This window comes from Hemitrygon akajei, chromosome 21, assembly GCF_048418815.1.
Source record: "Hemitrygon akajei chromosome 21, sHemAka1.3, whole genome shotgun sequence".
Taxonomy (NCBI): domain Eukaryota; kingdom Metazoa; phylum Chordata; class Chondrichthyes; order Myliobatiformes; family Dasyatidae; genus Hemitrygon; species Hemitrygon akajei.
Genome location: NC_133144.1, coordinates 49,196,534 through 49,221,284, shown reverse-complemented (window position 1 = coordinate 49,221,284; position 24,751 = coordinate 49,196,534). Strand labels below are relative to the sequence as shown.

Sequence of the window (24,751 nt, the reverse complement as noted above, 5' to 3'; positions counted from 1 at the left end):
GATGCTGTAACCATTTCATGCACTGTTAAGGTCCCACCGTGAGAGGACTAACAACTCAATTTTTTGGTGGTGCTGGTTGAAGGAAGATGGTGTGATGGAATATTTTAACATCCTCTTGAGCTGGCGGAAAAAAAGTCTTGTTTTTATCCCTTAATTGTCAATTGCATGCATTCAATTAATCATATGACCAGGGTATCTGTTTTACATTTAATTAGGAGTAAAATACTGGTCAAAAACTTCTTTAAAATAATGCCACGGACTCTTATGTCAATCTGAGATGGTACTGGTGACAGGGCAGCATTTTGTCAGAAAGGTTAATGGCAGATAGGTCAGTTGCAGGGAGAAAGAGCTTTAACATAAGTGGTACCCCTGATATACTGAAGGCACTTAAGGAAATGAACTCTATGATTCTGGTGTTAAATCATAAGAACACAAGATACAGGATCAGGAGTAGGCCACCTGACCCATCGAGCCTGCTCTACCATTCAATAAGATCAGGCCTGATCTGGCCATGGACTCACCTCCACCTACCTGCCTTTCCCCCATAATCCTTAATTCTCCTGCTGTGCAGAAATCTATCCAACCTTGTCTCTTCATTGGGCAGAGAATTCCACAGACTCACCACCATCTGGGAAAAGTAGTTCCTCCTCACCTCTGTCCTAAATCTACTCCCCCAAATCATGAAGCTATGTCCCCCAAGTTCTAGTCTCACCTATCGGTGGAAACAACTTTCCTGTCTCGATCTTATCTATCCCTTTCATGATTTTATGTGTTTCTGGAAGAATCCAAGGTTCTTTTGGAAGTCAGGAACAAAGCAGAAAACTTGTTGCTTCATGATCTTTTTATTAAGAGTTGATAGAACAAAGAGAACGGGAACAGAGCAGAGATGGAGGATTGTTGCTCATTGAAAAGAGAGGAACTAAAGAAGATGGCACCTGTCACTAAACTGCTACTTTTATACCATAGAGTTAAGAAACATTCTGTAGATAAGAGACAACCAATTAGAATGTACTGCTGTAAAAATTAACCAGTGAGAAAATACTCATTCAGGAACACAGAAGCTAAAAAGCTTCCAGAATTATACTTTGTATTGGCATTAGAGCAGGAGTTCCCAACATTTTTTTTGTCATGAACCAATACCATTAATCAAGGTGTCTGTGAATGTCAGGTTGTGAACCCCTGCTCTAGAGGAATATTAAACTGTTATGTATATAAACACTACTTAAAATACAAGCAGATAATTAATTGCTAAATTGCAAAGAAACTGACAATTAAACAGGCAGATCCAACACAGCAATAGAAGACGTCATAGACCGACTTGTCATAATGGGAATGGGGATTGGAATTAAAATAGATGGCCATTGGGAAATCCTGCTTGCTGCAGATGGTGCAAAGGTGCTCGCAAAGCAGTCCCCAGTCTATAATCTCACAAATGCAGAGAAGGCCGCATCGAGAGCACTGAATAGAGAAGACAACCTCCAACAGATTTACAGGAGATATATTACCTGGAAGGACTGGGGCCCTGAACAGAGGTGAGGGAGGAGGTGTGGCACTTTTTTTTTGCTTTCAGAGATAAGTGCTAGGAGGGAGATTAATGGGGAGAGAATTTCAAAAACAAATATCCCTGCAGAAAGCAGAGAGTGGGTGGAATTGTAGAAATATATTTGGTGGCAGGCTCCTGTTGAAAATGGTGGAAGTTACAGAGAATGATGTGCTGGATTCTGACACTTATGGGGTGGTCGGTACGGATAAGAGGAACTCAATCACTGTTAAGGTGGCAGGAAGGTGGGTAATGGGAGATATCCAGGAAATGGAGGAGATATATGTGAGGGCAACATCAATGGTGGAAGAAGGGGAAACTCCAATCTTTGAAGGAGGATATCTCCAATGTTCTGGAGAGGAAAATACCATTCCAGGAATAGATGCAGTGGAGATGAATGAACTGAGAAAAGGTTTTGGTATTTTTGCAGCTGACAGGGTGAGATGAAGTATAGTCAAGATAGTTGTGAGAGTCTTTTATTTTATGAAAGATATCAGTGACAGCTGGTCACCACAGATGGAGACAGAGATCAACTTGAGGAGAGAGGCGTGGACCAAGTAAATTTAAGGGTAGGGTGAAAGTTAGAGGCAAAATTGATGAAATTGATGAGCTCCGCATGGGTGCATGAAGCAGCACCAATGCAGTCATCAGTGTAGCACAGAAAGATTTGGGAGTGTTACTAATCTTCTTCTTAAGACCTTTACCTTTCCCACCTATCACCTCACAGCTTCTCACTTTATCGCTCTCTCCCACCCATCTAACTTCAAAAACAACCTTCTAGCTTGTACTCCTTCCCTTCCCTCCACTTTTCTGGCTTCTTCCCTCCTTCCTTTCCAGTCCTGATGAAGGGTCTCAACCCAAAATCTCAATCGCTTATTCCTTTCCATGGAGGGTTCCTCACCTGCTGAGTTCCTTCAGCATTTTGTGTATGTTATTCTGGCTTTTCCAGCATCTGCAGAAACTCTTGTGTTTAACATAATTAAAGACTTCACCAAACTTGGATATTCTCGCTTTTCTCCTCTCTCGTTAGGTAGAAGATACAAAAGCCTGAAAGCACATACCACCATGTTCAAGAGCCATTGCAGACTATTGAATGGTCCCCTAGTACGACAAGACGGACTCTTGACCTCAGAATCTCTCTCCTTATGGCCTTGCACCTTATTGTCTGCCTGCACTGCACTTTCTCTGTAACTTTAACATTTTATTCCATTTTTATTTATTACCTTTCCTTGTACTATCTCAATTCACTGTTGTAATGAAATGAATCTGCATGGATGGAAGACAAAACTAAATTTTTCACTATACCCTAATATATGTGACAATAATAAACCTATTTACCAAATTAAATTTGCTGTGTCCAGAACATGCAACAGCTTGGTTGAACAGTTTATACACTCAGCACTACAATGTACCATCCATGATATGGTTTGAGAGTAAGAGAGAGTGAGTGAGTGAGAGAGAGAATGCACTCACTAGAAATGGAACACATCAGTGATTATAGTAATGTTGCACTGGGACTTGATTCTGGATAGGTGATGCCAAATTTTGTGTGTTACACCAAGGTTCACATTTCAGAAGTTACAGCATATGCGCAGCAAATAGTATCGTCAAATATCGTCTTCAACCAACACACTGACTGGGATGACACAAGCAATTATTTTACAAACTATCTCAGCAATAATTACCGTAGATTTCGCACTACAGAGCACACCTGATTAAAAGCCGCTGGCTCTAATTTTAGAAAGAAAATCAATTTTGTACTTGTACAAGCCGCACCGGATTTTAGGCCGCAGGTGTCCCACGTTGTAATATGAGATATTTACACAGAAAGATACTACACGTGAGGATTTTTTAACTTTTAATTAAATCCATATGGTAACATAAACAAATACATATTGCAAATGCTTTTTTTCGAACCGTGCCTCTAACACGGCTACTTTTAAATATACATACGTATCGGTAACACACAAATTACGTTGCGTATACTTTTTTACTGAACAGTGCACGAACAACATTCCAATATCTCCTTAGGACTGGTAAAAAAAATATATACTGCAGCCTACCAGGAAAAGTTATTGATCGCCTTTAACTTAAAAGCAGCGTTTTCGATCGGGTCTAATGCCGCTCCCCCCCCCCCACCTTCCCGTTTATCGCAAACCGGTATTTCCCACAAGACGCAACGAAACCGGATGTGACGTCATAGTATCCCGGGATGTAGTACTTCTATCTTTAACTAGAAAATACTAACAAATGAATTACTAAGAGAAAATATTATAAACTAAATAACTGCCATAAAGGCAGCACAATGCTTTTCTTCGAGTGTTTTCCATGTTGATGAGGGTGAGTACAAATGACTGATTTACAATAATTTAATTGTGAAAGTGCGCTTGATTTATCGTACAATTTCATTGGACCTCTGTGAACTACTCATCAATTTTATTGGTCTACTGTTACGAGGCAAAATGTTTTTGGCGGCATGAAAAAAAATCATGCATTAGCCGCACCGTAGTAAAGGCCGCAGTGTTCAAAGCTGTTCAAAATGTGGGAAAAAAGTAGCGGCTTATAATCCGACATCTACGGTAGTTATTCTGACAAAGGTCAATTTGAAAGGTCAACGTTTTGTTTTTTACTGATACCACCTGCCTGTTGAATGCAACTATTTTTTGTGTTCTTACATTGGCAGTCATGAGATTTCATTGTGTCAACTATGATTAACTTCAATATAAATTCACACCAAATACTGAGATCCCAAAGGCTGGATCTAGTATATATTGAATTATTGCTTCATCTGTTCAATTTACTCCTTCGCTACCAATTCAGTGAATGAAAGATCCAGATGTAGCAACATATCACTAGCCTTCGTTATAGTTCAATGACATTATTATAGCAGATAGCATTAAGACCACAAGAAATAGACCCTTAAGGCCTGCTCCGCCATCACTAAAACCATGTCTGGTCTGATCTTGGTCTCTGCTCTGCTTTGCTATTCCTCAGCTCCCATATAGTTCAAATATCTCTCTCAGCCTTGAAGACATTCATTCACCAATTGTTTCTTTAATGGTAGAGAACTCCAAAGATTCAAAACCCACAGAGGAAACTCATTCTCACCTCTGTCTTAAGTCAGTGTACAGCAGCTGTGTAAAAAGGGCCAAGAGGATCATCGGGGACTTCAGCCACCCCAACCACAAACTGTTTCAGCTGCTTTGGTCTGGCAAATGGTACTGCAGCATTAAGGCCAGGACCAACAGTCTTCGGGACAGCTTCTTTCACCAGGCCATCACATTTATCAATACCCATTGATCTGATTGCGTATCTGACTGTACACACGTGTATACAAAGCAATTATGTATACAATCTTAAGAGTTTGGGCAATATCCTCCCACATTCCCTTCCTTACTGCTTGTACATAGCAACGGAGATGCACCATAAAGATTTCTACTCCCTCATGTTGTGAGACGGATGTAAGAAATAAAATTCTAATTCATTATCCCATGACTATGAGAGCTGGTTCTAATTCCACCCTCTGGGGAAACATCCTTTCACCATCAACCCTTCAAGCTCTTTCAGAATCTTCTGTTTCAACAAGATCATTCTCCAACATTACTAAACATAATGCTGACAACAAGCACCTTTCAGTAATTGCTAATGTAGTACCTTAATGCTAAATGTGAGATAAACATTAGCTGTGACTTGTTGCAAGAAAAATTTCCAGTTCTAAATTTAGTCTTCTAACTTTGTCTTTGTACAGTCATGGAGAACTACAGCACAGAGATAGGGGATTTGGCTCTTCTTCTCTGTGATGACTGTTACTCTACTTAGTGCCATTGACCCGCGCCTGGTCCATTTCCCTCCCATTCTTGCTTTACAATTGTCCATGTACAATTTCATGTTCAATTTGTAATTTATTCATCTCTGAAGAGAACTTTTGTTGCAAACTGATTAGCTCAGTGGCATTCTGGCATCAAGTGTGGCTCATCCGAGGGTTGGGGAGGGGGTGGATCCCAAGAGAAGCTTCAAGTGTCTCACATTCTTACTTACTCAAGAAGTTAATTGAAAATCAAACCTCCGATATGTTTACTTACTCCAGCTAGGCTGCCATAAATCACTTAGTCTTGGCAGAAATGCACTGGAGAGAGTGTGGAGGAGAGTCAGCACAGTGCCGTCTGCAATGGAGCACTTCATTGACAAGGAGAGAACAGTTATCTATCTGGAATGTACTGCATGAGAGGGTGGTAGAGATTTTATTTAAGGAACATCTAGACAGGCACTTAAATTGTTAAGCCTAGAAGGTTATGGACCAGGTGTTGGCAATGAGATGCATATGGATAGGTAATTGATGTTAGCATGAAGATGGTGGGCTGAAGTGCCTGTTTCTGTGCTGTACCACTCTATGAGTCTGTACAATAGGGCAGCAAGGTGGCACAGCTGGTAGAGTTACTGCCTCACATCTCCAATGACTCAAGTTTAATCCTGACCTCTGGTGCTATCCGTGTGGAGTCTACAGGTTCTCCCTGTGATCTTATGGATTTCTCGTGGGTACTCTAGTTTACTCCCACATTCTCAAAGTGATGCATGACACTTGGCTAATTGGTCATGGTAAAGTGCACCTAGTGTGTCAGACCTGGGAGAGTTAAAGGGTCAACAGGGAAGAGTAGATAACAAGAAAAATTAGAAGGGAATGGGATTGCACCATGAGCCAGCATAGATACAATGGGATGAATGTTCACCTTCAGGATGCAAGGAAACAACTGACAGAAATGCAGATAACTGAATGATTGAGTTCTGACAGCATCAAACATGTCCACTATCCCCCGTGACAAAGAAACCAAAACCTCACTTGGTGCAGGAATGAGTGAAGTGAAAAAGGCTAGAGAGTAATTATTTTTCACTGAGGTGTTTGGGTCAGGTAAGGGAAAATAGTCTGAACTTGCATGCTGAGAAATATGGTGCTAGTCAACAGCAGAGAAGACATTGTTCAACTCCTTCTGCATTGTACTCAACTTCTGTTACTCGTATCACCCCTTTCTCTGGAATTCATTTCATTAAGGAGAACAACAGACTGCCACAACTACTCAGCACACTCCACTGACCTGCTATTCATCCCATTCGAGTCTTCATCCAGTTCCCTTCTGGATGTTTCCGCCAAATTGTCCTTTCAGTCACCATTTTTCCAATCACAACTCGCTGCTTCTCTGGATCTTCACTCAATTATCAGGAGACAATGTCCTCTGGATTCTGGGCTTCCTCCCAGAGGAATTGCTCTCTTCTTTATCATGAATCATCAGATTTTCAAACATGTCTACTATATCTCCTTTAAGCCATCCCAGCACCAAGTCAACGTAAGGTTCTCTTGACTGCAATCAACCTCACCAACAATAAAGAATTCCTAACCAAATTGACCCTTGCACACCAGCCCAACTATGTAGTATAATCTTGAACAAATGTATTTTTATAACGTTCTCCCTCAGTAAGAAAATTTAAGAAGGGAATTAATGTTGAGGTACATTTATTTTGGCATTAATGTCATTAACAAAGCAAACTTAATATCCATATCACAGCAATCCTAGCATCCTATGGCAGCATGGTACCCTAGTGGCTAGCACAACACTTTACAGTACAGTAGGCCTGGGTTCAATTCCCACTGCTGCCTGTAAGGAGTTGATCCGTTCTCCCTGTGACCTTCAATTGCTCCAGTTTCCTGCCACAGTCCAAAGATGTACTGGTTGGGAGGTTAATTAGTCATTGTAAATTGTCCGTGATTAGGCTGGGATTAAATCGGAGGTTGCTGGGCGGCGCAGCTTGAGGGCCAGAAGGGCCTGTTTCGAGCTGTAGCACAATAAATAAATAAATGTTTGTGTGTCTTCAAGTGAAGACCAACAGTTTACAATTGCCATTTGGTTTTGTTTACTCTTTTGATAGCCCTACAGAAATGTGAAGGTCTTGCACTCCAAAATCTTTTGATGTTGGGTTAAGTCTTTTATATATCGAAAAATACCACAAAGGGTCTTCATTTCAAGGGTGTCCCTGCCACAGGTGGTCATTCATATCATTATTATCAAGAGATGAAAGCCGGTGCACTTAAACCAATCAAGCAGGTCTGTGCTGCCTTTCACAACACTTGTTGGAACCTAAATTTCCTCCATTTATTGCATCAAGCAATAACCACACAGACAAACCAATTCCTCAGGGATACTTCCGGCAGGCTTTCCTTATGTAATTGAGGAGCAATGATGAAACCACAGCCTGTTTACTCACCACCTCTTTACTTTCCTCTACCCAACTTGCTAATCTTCTGATTTCAAAGTTCAAATTAAATTTATTATCAAAGTACATATATGTCACCATATACAACACTGAGATTCATTTTCTTGTGGGCATACTTAATAAATCTATAGAATAATAACCATAACAGAATCAATGAAAGACCACCCAACTTGAACCAGTATGCAAAAGACAACAAGCTGTGTAAATAGATAAAGAAAGGAATAATAACAAATAAATAAGCTATAAATATCAAGAATGTGAGATGAAAAGTTATTGAAAGTGAGTCCATTGATTGTGGGAACATTTCAATGATTGGGCAAGTGAAGTAGACTGAAGTTATCCACTTTCGTTCAAGAGCCTCATAGCTGAGGGGTAGTCACTGCTCTTGAACCTAGTGACGTGAGTCCTGAGGCTCCTGCACCTTCTTCCTGATGGCAGCAACAAGAAGAGAGCACGTCCTGAGTGGTAGGGGACCCTGATGATGAACGCTGGTTTTCTATGACAGTGCATCAAGTAGATGTGTTCAATGGTTGGAAGGGTTTTACCCGTAATGGACTGGGTTGTATCCACGGCTGTTTGTTAGATTTCCAGTTGAAGGTGCAATGGTGGAGGCTGTGGAAGTTGCAGCAAGGCAAGAGATAATTGATATCCAGGCAAGGGTACATTGTAAATAGAGTGCAGACAGGCAAGGAAGGTATTTGAAGAGCATAGCTTCCCTTTTTCCAACAGCGAACTGGAACTGGAGCCACTTGGGCATACGGAGACGAGATAAGAATATAACACAAGTGTTCAGGAAACACCAATTAAGAGGCAATTACTTTACTGACTTCAGAGTAAACTCAGTTGTTAGCTTCTAGTGTCTATTGACTTTTCCAGTCAAGTCAAGTCAAGTTTATTGTCACTTAACTATAGACATGTATATAATGCATATAAACATATAATGTATATGGAAATGAGACATTTCTTTGAACCAGGGTGTAAAGCACAATAGCAAACATAACACGATGATTTATGAAGGTACAGATAAAATCTACAGATAAATCACACATAAATAACAAACTATAGTGTATTAATTTTAAGTATTAGAAGGTACAGAACAGATTAACCAGTGACACTTAGAATACAATATGGCCGGGAGTTCAGAAGCCTAATGGCCTGGAAAGAAACTGTTTCTAATCCTGACCATTCTTGTTTTTATGCACTGTAGTCTCCTGCCTGATGGTAAAGAGCATGCTGGGTGGATGAGTGGGATCCTTAATAACACTAAGGGACCTGCATATGCTGCGCTCCTGATAAATATCCCCGATGGATGGTAGGGCGATCCCTATGATCCTCTCAGCTGTTCCCACAATTCTTTGTAGAGACTTCTAGTCCAATGCTCGACTGCTCCCATACCAGATAGAGATGCAACTTGTCAGGACGCTCTCAATGGTCCTCCAGTAAAACCTAGTGAAGATGGGTGTTGAGAGCTTTGCTTGCTCTGCTGTGCCATCTTGTTTAGGGAGGTGATTTTGAGGGACCAGGTGAGGTCATCCATGATGTGAACTCCCAGGTGCACTTAACTCTCTCTATGGAGGAGCCATGCATTTGCAGAGGGGGATGGTTTGTCTGCACCTTCCTGAAGCCCGCAATGATTTCCTTTGTCTTCTCCACATTCAGGTTTAGGCTGTTCTTCTCACACCAATCCACCAGCCATTCTGCTTCCTCTCTATACTCCGTCTCATCACTGTTCTTGATATGGCCAACCACTGTGTCATCTGTAAACCTGATGATACGGTTTGAGCTAGATTCTGTGACACAGTCATGTGTCAGCAGTGTGAACAGCAGCAGGCTGAGCATACAGCCTTGGTGGGGGGGGGGGGGGGGGGTTGCCAGTGCTCAGCGTAATGGGTCGAGAGACATTGCTGCCCACACGAACTGACTGTGGCCTTACTGTTAAGAAGTCCAGTATTCAATTGCAGAGGGAGGGGTTGAGACACAGCGAGGACAGATTCCCCACCAGTTTCTGTGATATAACGGTGTTGAATACTGAACTGAAGTCTATAAACAGCATGTGAGACCCCATTTTCCAGGTGGGACAGGACAGAGTGGAGGGCAGAGGCTATTGCATCATCAATGGATCAATTTGAGGGATAAGCAAACCGGAACAGGTTCAGTGTAGCTGGGAGAAAGGCTTCAATGTGCTCCATGACTAGCCGCTCAAAACATTTCATAATGGTTGATGTTAAGGCCACTGGACAATAGTCGTTTAGGCAGGTTACTGTCACCTTCTTTGGCACTGGAGTGATGGTTGCCGCCTTGAAAGCTGAGGGGACAATGGATTGTTCCAGAGAGATGATAAATATATTCATCAGCACCTCCATCAGCTAGGCTATGCAGTCTTTCAGAACCCAACCTGGTATATTAACACCCGCTTTGTGAATGACGATTGATCTTGCAAGTATTGAATTTGAATATACATAGTTTACCTAGTGAAGTCAAAGCCAAAAAATGAGTACATTTACTATCAAAGTATGTATAACTTTATCTAACTGGTCAATATCCATAACTGCTCGTCAATTCTGCATAAAAGTAGCATTTCTCTTTTCAGACATCAACACAGTGCGGTGACAGGGGCCATGTTGCTTTACTTGAGCACATGTAAATAAAATGTGATTCAGGAGCAAGTGTAGGTTCATTTAACCAGCGATTACAAAGCCAATGCCCAAGAGCTATTAAGACCTGAGGCTGCAAATATACTATTGTCCCCATTTTATTCAATATCAGAGAGATAGAGTGAAATGGGGAATACCAGATGAGCTTCCTCTAAGCTAGAAAAGGGCAATTTCCTCTTGAATCTATTCTTAAAAACATCAAAAACCAGAATAATCCACAAGAGCTTTCAGTCTTGTTCTGGCAGTCAGATCATGGCTGATCCTATGTCCCCAATCCATTTTCCTGTTTAATATCCAAAATACCATTGAGTTCAGCACAATGGACATAACTCTCCAGGATAGAAGTTTCTCCTCCCATTTGTGAAAATGACAAACCAATATCCAAAGTTAAGACTATCTCCTTTCAATTTTCCAGCTAAAGGAAACAGTTTTAAAACAACTACCATCAATAGGTTTGTCTCTACAGTGGAGCTTAATTTGGAATTGAGTACAATATGCAGATAATTTTCACTCAGAACAACTGTTGACGCCTCTTCTTATCTGTTTTAATTCCAACATGTAGAGGTCAGTATTTCTCAATCTCTTCCCAGCAAAATCCTCATTCCAGGACAAAATCTGTGCCATAATTCAGGGAAATAGTATGTCATCCGTGACCAAGCCATTCCCTCACCATGCCTTTAAACTAACCTTTGGAAAAAAATCAAGTAATCTCAGATTTAAAGTTATTGATTAACCTAACCTCAAAGGCCATTAGCAGAAGAGGATTCAAAGTGTCTATCACCTTTTGCATAGTTGTTCACCTGAACTTCAATATTCCACACAAAATGCTGTGTTTGTTAGTGCAATTTAATATCACATATTTGCCAGAATGACTTTATCTGTAATTGAACTCAATGGAGAAACAGATTTTTTAAAAATTCCCTTTAAACTGTAAGGTTGCCACATATCATAGCAGGATTTCAGTCTGTACCTGCAGGGATGATGTACTCATGCAAGGGCTAAATTCTAGGTGCACACACATTACCAGGGAACTCAGACAATCATTAAGCCTAACATTTTGGTATGGATTTAGCAATTGCCAAGAATCCAATATTTCCTGTCATGCAATGCAGGGTAGGAAGGAGGGTTAAACACTTTTTGACTGACCAACATAGCTACTAATACCTCAACCCAAAGCAATGGATTCAAGAGGAATTGCTCCACTTTGAAAGTAGTTAAAATGAAGCAAACAGTTGCAAGTATTCATGTAGAAACTAAATGCATGAGTGATAAAGAAACAGACGGTTTTGATGACAATAAGACAAAAGAATGCGAAGAGATCTATGTGAGGTATGAAACCCAACAGAGACCAGATGGACAAAATGGTCTGTTTTGGCACTGTAAAGCTTAGTGGTGAGACATTGGTCTTGGTTTGCTGGTTCTGAGTGAAAATGATCTGCATATTGTACAAAATTCCAAATTGAGCTCCACTGTAGATACTGTATAATGTAGAAGATACAAAAAATTGGGAACACATACCACCAGGCTCAAGGACAGGTGTAATTAAACTTTTGAAAGACTTCTTTTACACTGAAGATAAAACTCTTGATCTGTTGATCTACCTTGTCATGGATCATGTACCTGAAATTGTCAACCTTATTTGATGACACCAGTGTCATTGGCACCTGATTTGACAATATCACACTCATGGGCCAAATCAGACGTGGTGACGAATCAACAGGTAGGAGGGAGATTTAAAATCTGGCTGAATGGTGCCACAACAACAACCTCTCACTCACTGTTAGCAAGACCAAGGAGCTGATTACTGACTACAGGAGGGAAAAACCGAAGGTCCATGAGCCAGTCCTCACAGGAAAATCAGAGATGGAAAAGTTCAACAACTTTAAATTCCTCAGTTACCATTTCAGAGGATTTGTTCTGAGTCCAGCATGTAAATGCCATTACAAAGAAAGCATGGCAATGCCTCTACTCTCTTAGAAGTTTATGAAAACTGGGCACGTCACCTAAAACTTTGACAAATTTCTGGAGATGTGCAGTGGAGAGTATACTGATCGGTTGCATCGCTACCTTGTAAGGAAAGACCAATTCCCTTGAATGGAAAATCCTACAAAAAGTAGTGCATACAGCACAGTCCATCATGGGTAAAGCCCTCCCCATCATTGAGCACATCTATAAGGAGCGGTATCACAGGAAAGCAACATCCATCATCAAGGACACCCACCATCCAGGCCACGGTCTCTTCTCACTGCTGCCATAAGGAAGAGGTACAGCAGCCTCAGGACCCATACCCCTTAACCATCACTCTCTTGTACCAGAGGAGATAACTTCACTTACCCCAACACTGTTCCCAGAACCTACAGACTTACTTTCAAGAACTCTTCATCACATGTTCTTAATATTTATTGCTTCCTTATTTATTATTATTTTATTTTGGATTTGTACAGTTTGTTGTCTTTTGCACATGGGCTGTTTGTCCACCTTGCATGGGACTTTTCATTGATTCTAATTACTTATTTAGCAATACAGTGGGGTGAAACCCCTTCTGGCCCTTCAAACCACTGAAAAACTTGATTAGCCCTAACCTAATCACAGAACAATTTACAATGACCAATTAATCTACCCGATATGTCAAAAGGTTCAAAGGTTCATTTATTATCAAAGTATGTATGTAGAATACAACTCTGAGGTTCATCTTCAAAAAATAACAACCAACGAAAGAAAAACCATGGAAGTCATTCAATGAGAAACATCGAACCCACCTCTCCGTATAAAAAAGAACGGCAACATGATAATCAACCCCCACAAACCTCCCTCCCCCTCCACAAAACACAACAAGAATATCGACCCCCACACAAGAAAAACAAAATGCAACAAGAACATCAACCCCTAAACCTCCACCCTCTGCAGAAAAGAACACTGAGAAAGAACAGGCAAAAACACAGAATATAAAAACCGCCAGATTGAAAAAGTCAAGTCTATAAACGTGGGACCTCGGTAACATCCCCCGACCACATCAAAAGGGAGAGACACGACTCGAATGCAGACGTCTACCCCTTGGGTATAGCAAGCCACCACACAGCAATAGGCTACCACACAGTCTCATTCTCCAGCAGCAGGGGGATGTCATCAGCAATCAGAAGGCAGGCAGTCAGCGTTAAGCCCTCAATCGCCTGCCACATTTGCCTCGATATTTCAAGCTCCTTGATGCTTTAGTGGCAAAGAATGGATGCTTTAATCAGTGAAATGAGGTCAAACATCAGCTTGCACTCCATCTTGAAGATTCTCCAAACTGAGGGCACTCAAGCTCACACTCGCTCCCTGGAACCTTCTCAGAGACAGCAAATTGCTGGATCACTCAATCGATCTCCAAACTGTAAACATGCAGGCTCCAACAGTTCCAGAAACACACTTCAGATGAAAAACAGACATATAAGAATTGAAATAAGCAGTTTTGTGGACTATCTGTGTGGTGAACTACATATACCTGTCTGGACATGCCCCTCTGCTGACTGCTCCTGTGGCTCCTCCCACAGACCCCTGTATAAAGGCAGTTGGAGGCACTGCTCCCCCCCTCAGTCTCCAGGATGTTGTGTGGTCATTTCTTGCAGCTAATAAAAGCCTGTTGTTTGCCTCCCGTCTCTGAGAGTTATTGATGGTGCATCAATCTGGAAGATGTCGACCCAGGAAGCCATCTTGACCGAAAGTTTTTCAACTGTGGAAGAGACCGGAGCAGCCGGGGAAAACCTACACATTCCATGGGGAGGACATAGAGACTTCTTACAGACAGTGTCAGAATTGAACTCTGAACTCCAACACCCCGAGTTGTAATAACGTCATCCTAACCGCTCCACTACCATGGCTCATATTCTATGCTGTTTCTATGTATCCATAATGAATGTCTGCAAGAAAATGAATCTCAGGATTGTATATGGTGACATTCATGTATTTTGATAATACTTTGAACTTTGAACCTGCACTTTCTCTGTATTCTGCATTCAGTTCTTACTTTTAGTACTAAATCAGTGCAAGGAATGATAGGTCTGGATGGTATGCAAAGCTTTCTATAGTCTCTCAATACATGTGACAATAATAAACCAATTACAATAAAACTGACGATATAATATCCAATTATTCAGAAATTACAATTGTTTGGCCATCAGCTCACTGATATTTGGTCCTACCTTTAAATTCACCAAGTAAGTGTTTCCAAAGTTTCCTTTAAGCTCACAGTTCATCAGAACAATTATTGTTATTATGTAGCAACCAAAAAAACAAATTAAATTTGTTGGGAGTATTAATGAATAATATCTAGTAGTTCAAAAATCTGCTAGACCAGCACTATGAAAGTCCCAAGTATGTTGGAATTTTACTTTACGTTGTTGAGTGCACTCTCAAACTAGACCAATTTCCCCACTTTTGTAAGTCTACCTTACTTTTGCCTACCTGTTGTGTTATTAATTCCCTGAAGCCCATTTACTTTTTTACTTATGTCATACCGCCCATCTGTCCAGTCACTTCCATTGACATGCAAGTGTCCACTTTTTCAAAAAGTATGAAGTAAAAAGTTCTTGCACACAATGAACAGATGGTCGGAAAGAATGGCAGGAGATGATGCCTTGGTCCACTCCCAACTTGGGACATCATGCTGCCCTACAATTTACCTAAACCATCTGTCACTCCACAAGAAGCAAAAAACCATTGTATATAGTCATTCAAATATTACAGATTAACTATAAATTCAGGTACAATCCCATTGCATACAAAGGCTCAATTCAGGAGGATATTTTCCAATTCAACTGTGCTAGTTATGCAGAGTTGTAAAGATTTTATAATTGTAAGGAAACTTCAATATAAGTAAAGGTGAATTGGCAACCAACCTCTAGTGTTGAGAATATTTCCAGCCTATAAGTAGAATAAGTGATTACTCTTCTTGTGGGCTGAGCTACGTATAAATAAATGAGTCACTGGATTTTGCTTTAAGCTTTCTTTTGCACCATCTACATGACAAGATGCTTCTCTGTGAATAGGGTTCAAAGAATTTGCTTTAATGACTAGATGGTTTTTCCACTGTGTTGCTCATTTGGGTGGCATAGTGATTGAGCTGGTAGATCGAGCGCCACACAACTCCAGATACCTGGGTTCAGCACTAATCCAAGACCGCTTGTTCTCCTTAGGATCGCATGGGCTTGCCTTGGGTGCTTCTGTTTCTTCCCACACCCCAAAGGCTTGTGGGATTTCAGATTATTTGGCCATTGGAAACTACTCTAGTGAGTAGGTCAGTGGTAGAATCCAGCGAGAGGAGAGCTGTGAACAATACTCAGAAAGCTCCCACTTTCTCGAAGCTTTGATGCAGCTTACCAAAAGTTGCAGGTACACAACACAACATGTTGGTGTGAGGTTTACTCCATCAATGAATAACACATGTCAAATCAACTCCACATTCTTGTCCACTCTCCACAGCCCTAACATTACTATCCAAGTACCCACTGACTCCGTGGGCTTTCAGTAATATAGGTCCAAAGATTGATAGCTATTCTAAGTGAAGAAATTTCTCAGCTCAGATTGAAATAGTCACCTGCTTAGCCTAAGAGAATGAGCCCTGATGTCAATTGCTCAGGGGAAGCTGCTTCTTGGCTTCCAAGTCAACCCTTCTTAGAAGGTTACACAGCTCATTATTTTGCATTTCAAGAGAGTATTAGAGGTGTACATGATCAGAGACATGGATAGAGTGAACAGCCAGAGCCTTTTCTTCCCCCAGGCAAAATAAAACAACACCAGAGGACATCCTTTTTAAGGTAAGTAGAGGAAAGATTAGGGGAGATGTCAGAGGTAGGATTTTTTTAGAAGAGCCGAGATGACCTGTTTCCGTGCTGTAATTGTTAATTGTAATTGATAGTGGTAGAGGCTGATACATAAGGGCCAGATCAGAGACTCTTAGATACATGAATGAAAGAAAAAATGGAGGGTTATGGGCCATGGAGGAGGGAAAGGGTAGCTTGATCTTTGTAAGTTAAAAGTTAAGCACACAACATCATGGGCCAAAGGGCCTGTACTGTGCTGTTCTGCTCTATGTTGTATGAGCTTGTTCTACTCAAACCGTTTTTGGAAAACTCTCTTAGAAAAGTTAAAAATAACCAGAGAAGATTCAATGAGAAGCAGGACAATTTGTCACTGACATCTTGGTTAATAATTATCTCTTCAAAACAGCTCCAAATGGATGCAGATTATCTGGTCATTAGTGTAGAATCATGTGTGGTTTTTTTGTTCAGTGCTATTAGCTAATGGAGATCCTGCAAAGCAAGAAGAATGCATTTGAGATCCAAATCCACAATGCCTTTCTGGAAAACTAAATCAGTTTTTGTTAAGAATCAACCCAGTGACTGCAGCAGCTTTAAGACGAGCTTGCATGGAAATTATTGTTCACAACATCCCACTAACAAGTTCAACACATCCCAGCAACATACGTAAAATGCTGAAGGAACTCAGCAGGCCAGGCAGCATCTGTGAAAAAGCGCAAACAGTCCATGACTTAGGCCGACACCCTTCTTCAGGACTGGAAGAAAAAAGATGAGGTCAAAGCAATAATGTAGGGGGAGAGGACAAAGATGTATAAAGTGGTAGGTGATAGTTGAAACTGGGAGAGGGGGAAGGGGTGAAGTAAAAAGCTGGGAAGTTGATTGGTGAAAGAAATAAAAGGCCGGAGAAGGCGGAGTCTGAGAGGAGAGGACAGAAGACCATGGAAGAAAGGGAAGGGGGAGGAGCACCAGAGGGAGGTGATGGGCAGGTGAGGAGATAAGGTGAGAGAGGAAAATGAGAATAGGGAAATAGTGAAGGGGCTGGGCAATTACCAGAAGTTTGAGAAATCGATGTTCATGCCATTAGGTTGGAGGCTAACATGATGTACTATAAAGTTTTGCTCCTCCAACTTGAGTGTGGCCTCATTGCAGCAGTAGAGGCAGCAATGGAGTGACATGAGGAAATCTGCAGATGCTGGATATTCAAACAACAACAAACACAAAATGCTGGTGGAACACAGCAGGCCAGGCAGCATCTATAGGGAGAATCGCTGTCAACGTTTCGGGCCAAGACCCTTCGTCAGGACTAACTGAAATGAAAGATAGTAAGAGATTTGAAAGTGGTGGGGGGAGGGAGGGGGAAATCATTTCGCATTTCCCCCTCCCCCCACTACTTTTAAATCTCTTACCAATGCTGTTGGTTACCTCCTCTCAAATGCTCTCCTAAACTTCTCCAACTGATCTTCCTCTTTTAAGATATTCCATACAAGTTCTCTAACAAGACCTTGACTCTTTGCCTCAGTATCTCCATCAGTGGCTTGATGTCAAATATTGGGAATGCTTTTATAAAGTTCCTTTAGAACATGTTGTGATGTTAAAGGGTTGATACAGGATATCCCCATGTTGTAAATTCTGCTCCTGAGAACTGTGTAATCTAGACAGTTCACAAATTGGGACAGCAGCTACAAACCGAGTTCCCATGTGGGAGATGATGCTGCAGTCCCACAAAAGCAAACAAACTCATCTGTGTTTGCTCAAAGTTTAGTTTGTTTCGGCTTTACATAGGTTGGGCATTCGTAACATGCGAAGGACGTGTAAATGTAAGTCATTAAGCCTAGTGAAACAATGTCAGCTTCAAGCAACGGACTCAGCAGAAACAAATCTTGTCATGATGTTACCAGTAGCTGAAGTCCAACAGATGGTATAGTTTCTGAGAATTGCTACAACCAATTAAAGTTCAAAAATTCAAAGTAAGTTTATTATCTTAGTATATATATGTCACCATCTACAACCCTGAGATTACGCACCCCCTTTCGATCCTGCTTGTAAATTATCCTCACTCTTTAGATCCTAGTGGCAAATGACCATTTTTATATTTCAGAGAGACATCGTTGCACAGTAAGTTATGGTAGAATTAGACATTGTATCTTGATTTGTGCCATTGATACCACAACACTGCAAGAGAAGTTGGTGAAATAAATTCAGAGTCAAAGTGACCTCCAGCATCTGCATGACTGCCTGACATGCTGTAACTTGGCCTGCATACTAACATCCAAGGAGTGGGATTTAGCTTGATAGAGCAAGGATGCAAGGTCAGTGGGCTCGACAGCCTCTGCGAACTCAGGGAGCAACTGTCAATGTTTCTCGCTCTGACAAAAGGTCAGAAGTGTTACCTAGGTATTTCTCTCTCCATGGGCGCTGCTCAACTTCAGCATCCAGAGGGTTTTCTATATTACTGCACGTAACCAGAACAGAGCTTCTAATCAAATGAGTTTAAAAACTCAAACAACAGTAGTGGCTGACACAACAGCATACCAAAAGTCAAATCCCCATTAACAGTAAGATGTGCACTCTGTTCCATTCCAGCTCCATCTGTATTTATACATAATACAATTTGTTGATAACATCATGAAGAAGGCATAGATAAGGTGAATATTCACAGTCTTTTCTCTCAGGGATGGAGAATCAAGAAAAATAGGACACACTTAGCTTGAGGGAGGAGAGATTTAATAGGAACCTGAGGGGCAATATTTTCACCCAAAGGCAGTTCAGTACGTGGAATAAGCTGCCAGAGGAAGTGGTTGACACAGGTACGTTAACAACATTGGATGACCCATGAATAGGCACGGTTTAGAGGGGATGGGCCAAACAGGGGCAAATTGAACCAGCTTAGACAAGAACGTTGGTCAGCATGGAACAGCTCGGCCAAAGGGTCTGATTCTGTGCTACATGACTCTAATACAATTCTTTAACCTGGTCCTGTGTAATCTGTGAGAAGAGAGAACATTCCAATATAAACAGTTGAATTATGAACCTTCATGTGTCCAACTCTATTGCTGAGAACAGTTAAAAGTATAGGAAGACTGTAAGGAGTGGCAGAAGTCATTTGAACAAAATATGCCCAACTCTTCCTGGCTTGGCAAGTGCTTGGGCAGATGTAAACTTCTTACATGAGTCTACTGTAGCCAGTTTTAAGCAAACAGCACAATATAAAGCTAGTGCAATTTAATTCCTTTCTAACTGCCAGTTGGTTGTGTGCATATTATCATAGCCTTTGCAATACAAATCCTCTCCAATTTTGAGCCCCTTGTCTAATTTATCTTTTTTGTCATTGACCAAGTCCTAAAGGGAAATGCAAAATACATTTTGAAAATAATGGGCCTCGGTACAATTGCCTGAAGGCTTGCTGAGTATAATTAAGTAATGCATCATTACTTAGGCAGGGGTGAAAAATTAATGCACTCCACAGTTGCACACACAGGAACAATATTAATGGGAAGACATTAATGCAATTGAGAAGCAAATAAAAATCTGCAGACGCCAGAAATCTGAAATAAAATCAGAATACGCTAAGGATACTCATCAGGATAGGCAGTATCTATGCAGAGAGAAACAGTTAACATTTCAGGTTGATGAATCTTCAACAGAACATGAGTGTAATGCTTGAATTTACATAGCACTGTTAGATACTGACAGACGGGATCACCGATAAATTACTAACAAAGAAATTAAGATGAACTTTCAATACGACAATGGCTCATCATTGCAATTCCGCATCCTGTTCCAGGTTTCTTGTCCCTTGATCCCTATATCATAAGAACACTATCTAATTCTTTCTGGAATATAGTTAATGATTCGGCATCAACTTTAGAATTTCACAGGTTTGCCACTCTCATTTGGGAAGGTGACCACATTTCAGTCTTGGCTCCTTGTTCTTGAAGACTTGGCCCTCAACCCCTGGTCATGAGGAACATCATTCCTTTATCTAATCTAACCAAACCCATTCAAAGATTGTAGGTTTGTACAAGATCCCCAAATATTTACAATGAACAAAAACAAGCAATATTCGGATACATGATCCAAGGCTTTGTCAAAGAATTAGAACTTCATGCATAGAGAAGATCAGGGAAGGTTTAGCTGCTTGAATGGGCAGCAGGAATGAGTGCAGGGCAGAATTGAAAAAGAATTCTTGGGATTCTGAGCTGGAGGGGAACAGAAAGATAGGAAGGGAAGCGACCATAAAGGAAACAGAACCGAGCAGCAAAAATATGATTATCCAAGAGTCAATGGAGATCTCACAAAGGAACGATAGAGAAATAGTTGTTATACTGTATTGTTTAGGGAATAGTGACAAGAAAAAATAATTTGTACATGCTCAAACAACGAGTGCTGGAGAGGGAACCTCCGGGTTTCCCCGATTCATGGTTGATTGAATCCGCGCAACCTGCGGATAAGGAGGGCCGACTGTATTCGCCTTTACCAGGGAGAACAGAATGCACTTGTATAGAACAAATAACGGGGGAGATCCATGCATGTGAGTTTTTAAAAAATACCACTAATAATGACTTAGAATCAAATTTCTTTCTCTGCTCTCCAAGAAAAAATACTATCTCATAATGTAAACATATGATGTTTGGTGTTGGAGCCACGGTCAGTCAGCGATCGGAACCGTGAGAAGACGTAGCTCATTCAGGTTTGCTGATTGAATACATAAGGCATTGATTCATGGCAGTTTGGTGTTCTGAGCAGTGGCTAATCAGCAATCAGAAACAATTGGTAAGAACAAATAAAAATAAGACGGGGCAAGCGAAGCAGCCATTGTTGGAGTGGACAGTGTTGGAGAGGTTATTTGAGACTTCAGCTGTTTGAGGATTCTGAGCTGGAGGGGAACACAGAGATAGGAAGGGAAGAGACAATAAAGGAAGCAGAACCGAGAAGCAAAAATATGATTATCCAAGAGTCAATGGAGATCTCACAAAGGAATAATAGAGAAATGGAATGGCGCAAATCAAAATGTGGACAGCAGGGATTTGAATGGGTTTATGTTGCTTTCCCAAATCTTTGTTCTCTGCCTCACTGCACATAAAACCTGTGAAGAACTTTCTTATCATGAAGGCAAATGGCCTTCATAGTGTGGGACATAGAATATAAAAGTTGGGATATTGTATTGAAACTTTGGTTTGGAATGCTGTTGCTTGCTTCATTTGTTTGCAAGATTTTTTTTATTTAATTGGGTCCTTTTGGGTATCTTGCTTTGTCACTACCTGTGAGCAAGCAAATCTCAAGGTTATATTATTTATACCCTGTACATTCTTTGATAATAAGACCATAAGATATAGGAGCAGAAGTAGGCCATTCAACCCATCAAGTCTGCTCCACCATTCAATCATGGGCTGATCCAATTCTTCTAGTCATCCCCACTCCCACTTTCACACCATACCCTTTGATGCCCAAACTAATCAAGAACCTATCAATCTCTGCCTTAAATACACCCGATGACTTGGCCTCCACAGCCTCTCATGGCAACAAATCCCACAGATTTACCACTCTTTGACTAAAGTAATTTCTCCACATTCCAGTTCTAAACGGATGTCCTTCAATTCTGAAGTTGTGCCCTTTTGTCCTAGACTCCCCTACCATGGGAAATAACTTTACCATATCTAATCTCTTCAGGCCTTTTAACATTTGGAATGTTTCTATAAGATCCTCCCTCATTTTCCTGAACTCCAGCAAATACAGCTCAAGAGCTGCCAGATGTTCCTCATATGGTAACCCTTTCATTCCTGTAATTATTCTCATGAATCGTCTCTGAACCCTTTCCAATGTCAGTACATCCCTTCTAAAATAAGGAGCCCAAAACTGCACACAATGCTCCAAGTGTGGTCTCACAAATGCCTTATAGAGCCTCAACATCGCATTCCTGCTCTTATATTCTATACCTCTAGAAATGAATGCCAACATTGCATTCGCTTTCTTCACAACCAACTCAACCAGGAGGTTAACCTTTAGGGTATCATGCACAAGGACTCCCAAGTCCCTTTGTATCTTTGCATTTTGAATTCTCTCATCTAAATAATAGTCTGCTCATTTATTTCTTCCACCAAAGTGCATAACCATACACTTTCCAACATTGTATTACATTTGCCACTTCTTTGTCCATTGCTCTAAACTATCTAAGTCTCTCTGCAGGCTCTCTGCTTCCTCAACACCACCCGCTCCTCTACCTATCTTTGTATCATCGGCAAATTTAGTCACAATGACTGAATCTTGAACTTGGCAACACAATAGTTAACTCCACGTGAAATACTGCATGTGGCTATGCTGGAGAGTATAGAGGAGATAAACCAGTAGATTGCCTGGGCTTGGAGAATTTTAGTTACAGAAAGAAACTGGATAAGTTTGGTTTCACAAGAAGCAATGAAAGCTGACATGTAGAGGTAAATAAAATTATTAGAGGTATAGCTAGAATAGGGATATCAAAATCAAGAGGGCATAGGTCTAAGGTGAAGGAAAGGAGTTTTAAAGGGGATGTGAGGGAAGTCCTTTAATGTAAACAGTGACTGACACCAGAAATATACTGCCAGAGGTGGCGGTGGAAGCAATTATCATTTAAAGCAGATGTTCATAGATTCTTGATTGGTCAGAGCATAAAGGGATACAGGGAGAAGGCAAGAGATTAGGGCTGAGAGGCAAATTGGATCAGCCATGATGAAATGACGGAGCAGACTCAATGGTCCAAATGGCCTAATTCTGTTTCTATATCTTATGGTCTTATTCCATTTAGGAGACATTTAGAAAGGCACTTGAATAGGCAAGGCATAGAGGCCTACAGACTCAATGCAGACATATGGGATGTGTATAGATGGACAAAGAAGGTCAGCACAGAGCAATGGGCTGAAGGGTTTGTTTCTGTGCTATACAACACTCTGAAAATGTACAGGGAAGTGCAATGGAACTACCTTTCCTTAGACCTAAGCTCTCTTGTTATTGATACCCTTGTTCTAGCTATGCCTTTAATAATTGTATGTGCCTCTGTCAGGTGACCTCTCAGCTTTCTTCGCTCCAGCAAAAACAAAGGAGTATAAGTGAGCAAAAAAAGGTCAGCATCGAGACAACGGGCTGAAGAGCTTGTTTCTGTGCTGTACACAGCTCTGAAAATGTACAGGGAATACGATGTAAGCAGAATTTACTTCAAAAACGATTATTTTTTTCTCTTGCATCTTTCCATCTGCTAGGCCAGGTGTTGTAAACTGAAAAGTAACTGTTGTTGTTCTCTGAAAGGAATTCCTGAGTGTTTGGACCATTTGACTTTAAGCTATACATTGTACCATCTGGAGTTATCAATTAATTTAAACAGAAGGTGACCCATCTTGTTTTATTAAGCAAGAGAAAAAATCTTGTTTGGCTAACACCTCTGGCGTTATTGGAATAATTATGTACGCAAGTTTGTCACAGCAATGCTGGTGTGTGCATATTTTCTTTAAAATCAGGAATGAGACAGAACAGGAAAGAGCTACTGGAATGATATCGGAACTGGGAACTTTCAGTTGTGGCAAAAGGCTTTTATAGAGTATGGGGATATTTTTCCATTTAGAATTTTTAAAAAGTCAGAAGTCAAGTTTATTGTCATGTGTACAAGTACATGTATGTACAGGTGTAATAAAAAACTTACTTGTAGTGACATCCGTCACAGGCACATAGCATTAGAAATGATAAACTGAAGACTTCATTGAGGTATTCAAAGCCATGTTGAGTGTTGATAACAAATAACTGTTTACACTAGCAGGAAAACTGATAACCAAATGATAGAGATTAATTATATTCATTCCTCAGATCTGCATACTTGCAAGGTCCTATCTCAATCTCTTTCCAACAAACATATCAATATTCATGTACATATTACATGAATCACCATCTCATCTGTATAAAAACAGTAATCAGTTTTCAGACCACTTCTGTCAGGTGGCTCCGGTTTCCACAATACACATGGTAATTTCAAAACTATCACTGGTTGCAAATTCCATGTAAGTAGTTTGGTAATTAATACTATTTCCTGCTAAGTATTTAACTATTTTAACACATGTTATTATTCTGTGTTAATGAAACATTAAAGTGCACTTTATTTTTGTTTGAAGTATATTCAGTACAAAGTAGATGTATCCGTGCTTTTTGCTCATGCAGGAAACTCACACCCTTCCCCCTAAAAGATGAGGAGAACTTTAGGTTGAAGAAGAAATACTTTAATGCAGCAATGCTGGGATCTGGAATGAATAGCTTGAAAGGATGGTGAGAAAATAAACTTCCTCCGGAGTGTCAGGGTCTAGGACATCTCAGATCGAGTCCTCAGCATTTGTACGTGGAGAGTGAGCAGACACAGGTCGTCATCCACTTAGGAAGGGTGACAAGGTTCTTCAAAGTGAATTGAAGGAATTGGGTACTATGTAAGTTAAAGGACAAGATCTTCAGGGTTGTGATCTCTGGGTTGCTACCCATGTTAC

General features: G+C 40.7%; 1 protein-coding gene across 1 annotated transcript in view; it reads right to left on the bottom strand.

Annotated features, from left to right (window-relative positions):
• Positions 1–24,751, bottom strand: part of cdh23 (cadherin-related 23) — a 1,051,763-nt gene that overhangs the window by 574,440 nt on the left and 452,572 nt on the right. The window lies entirely within an intron of this gene.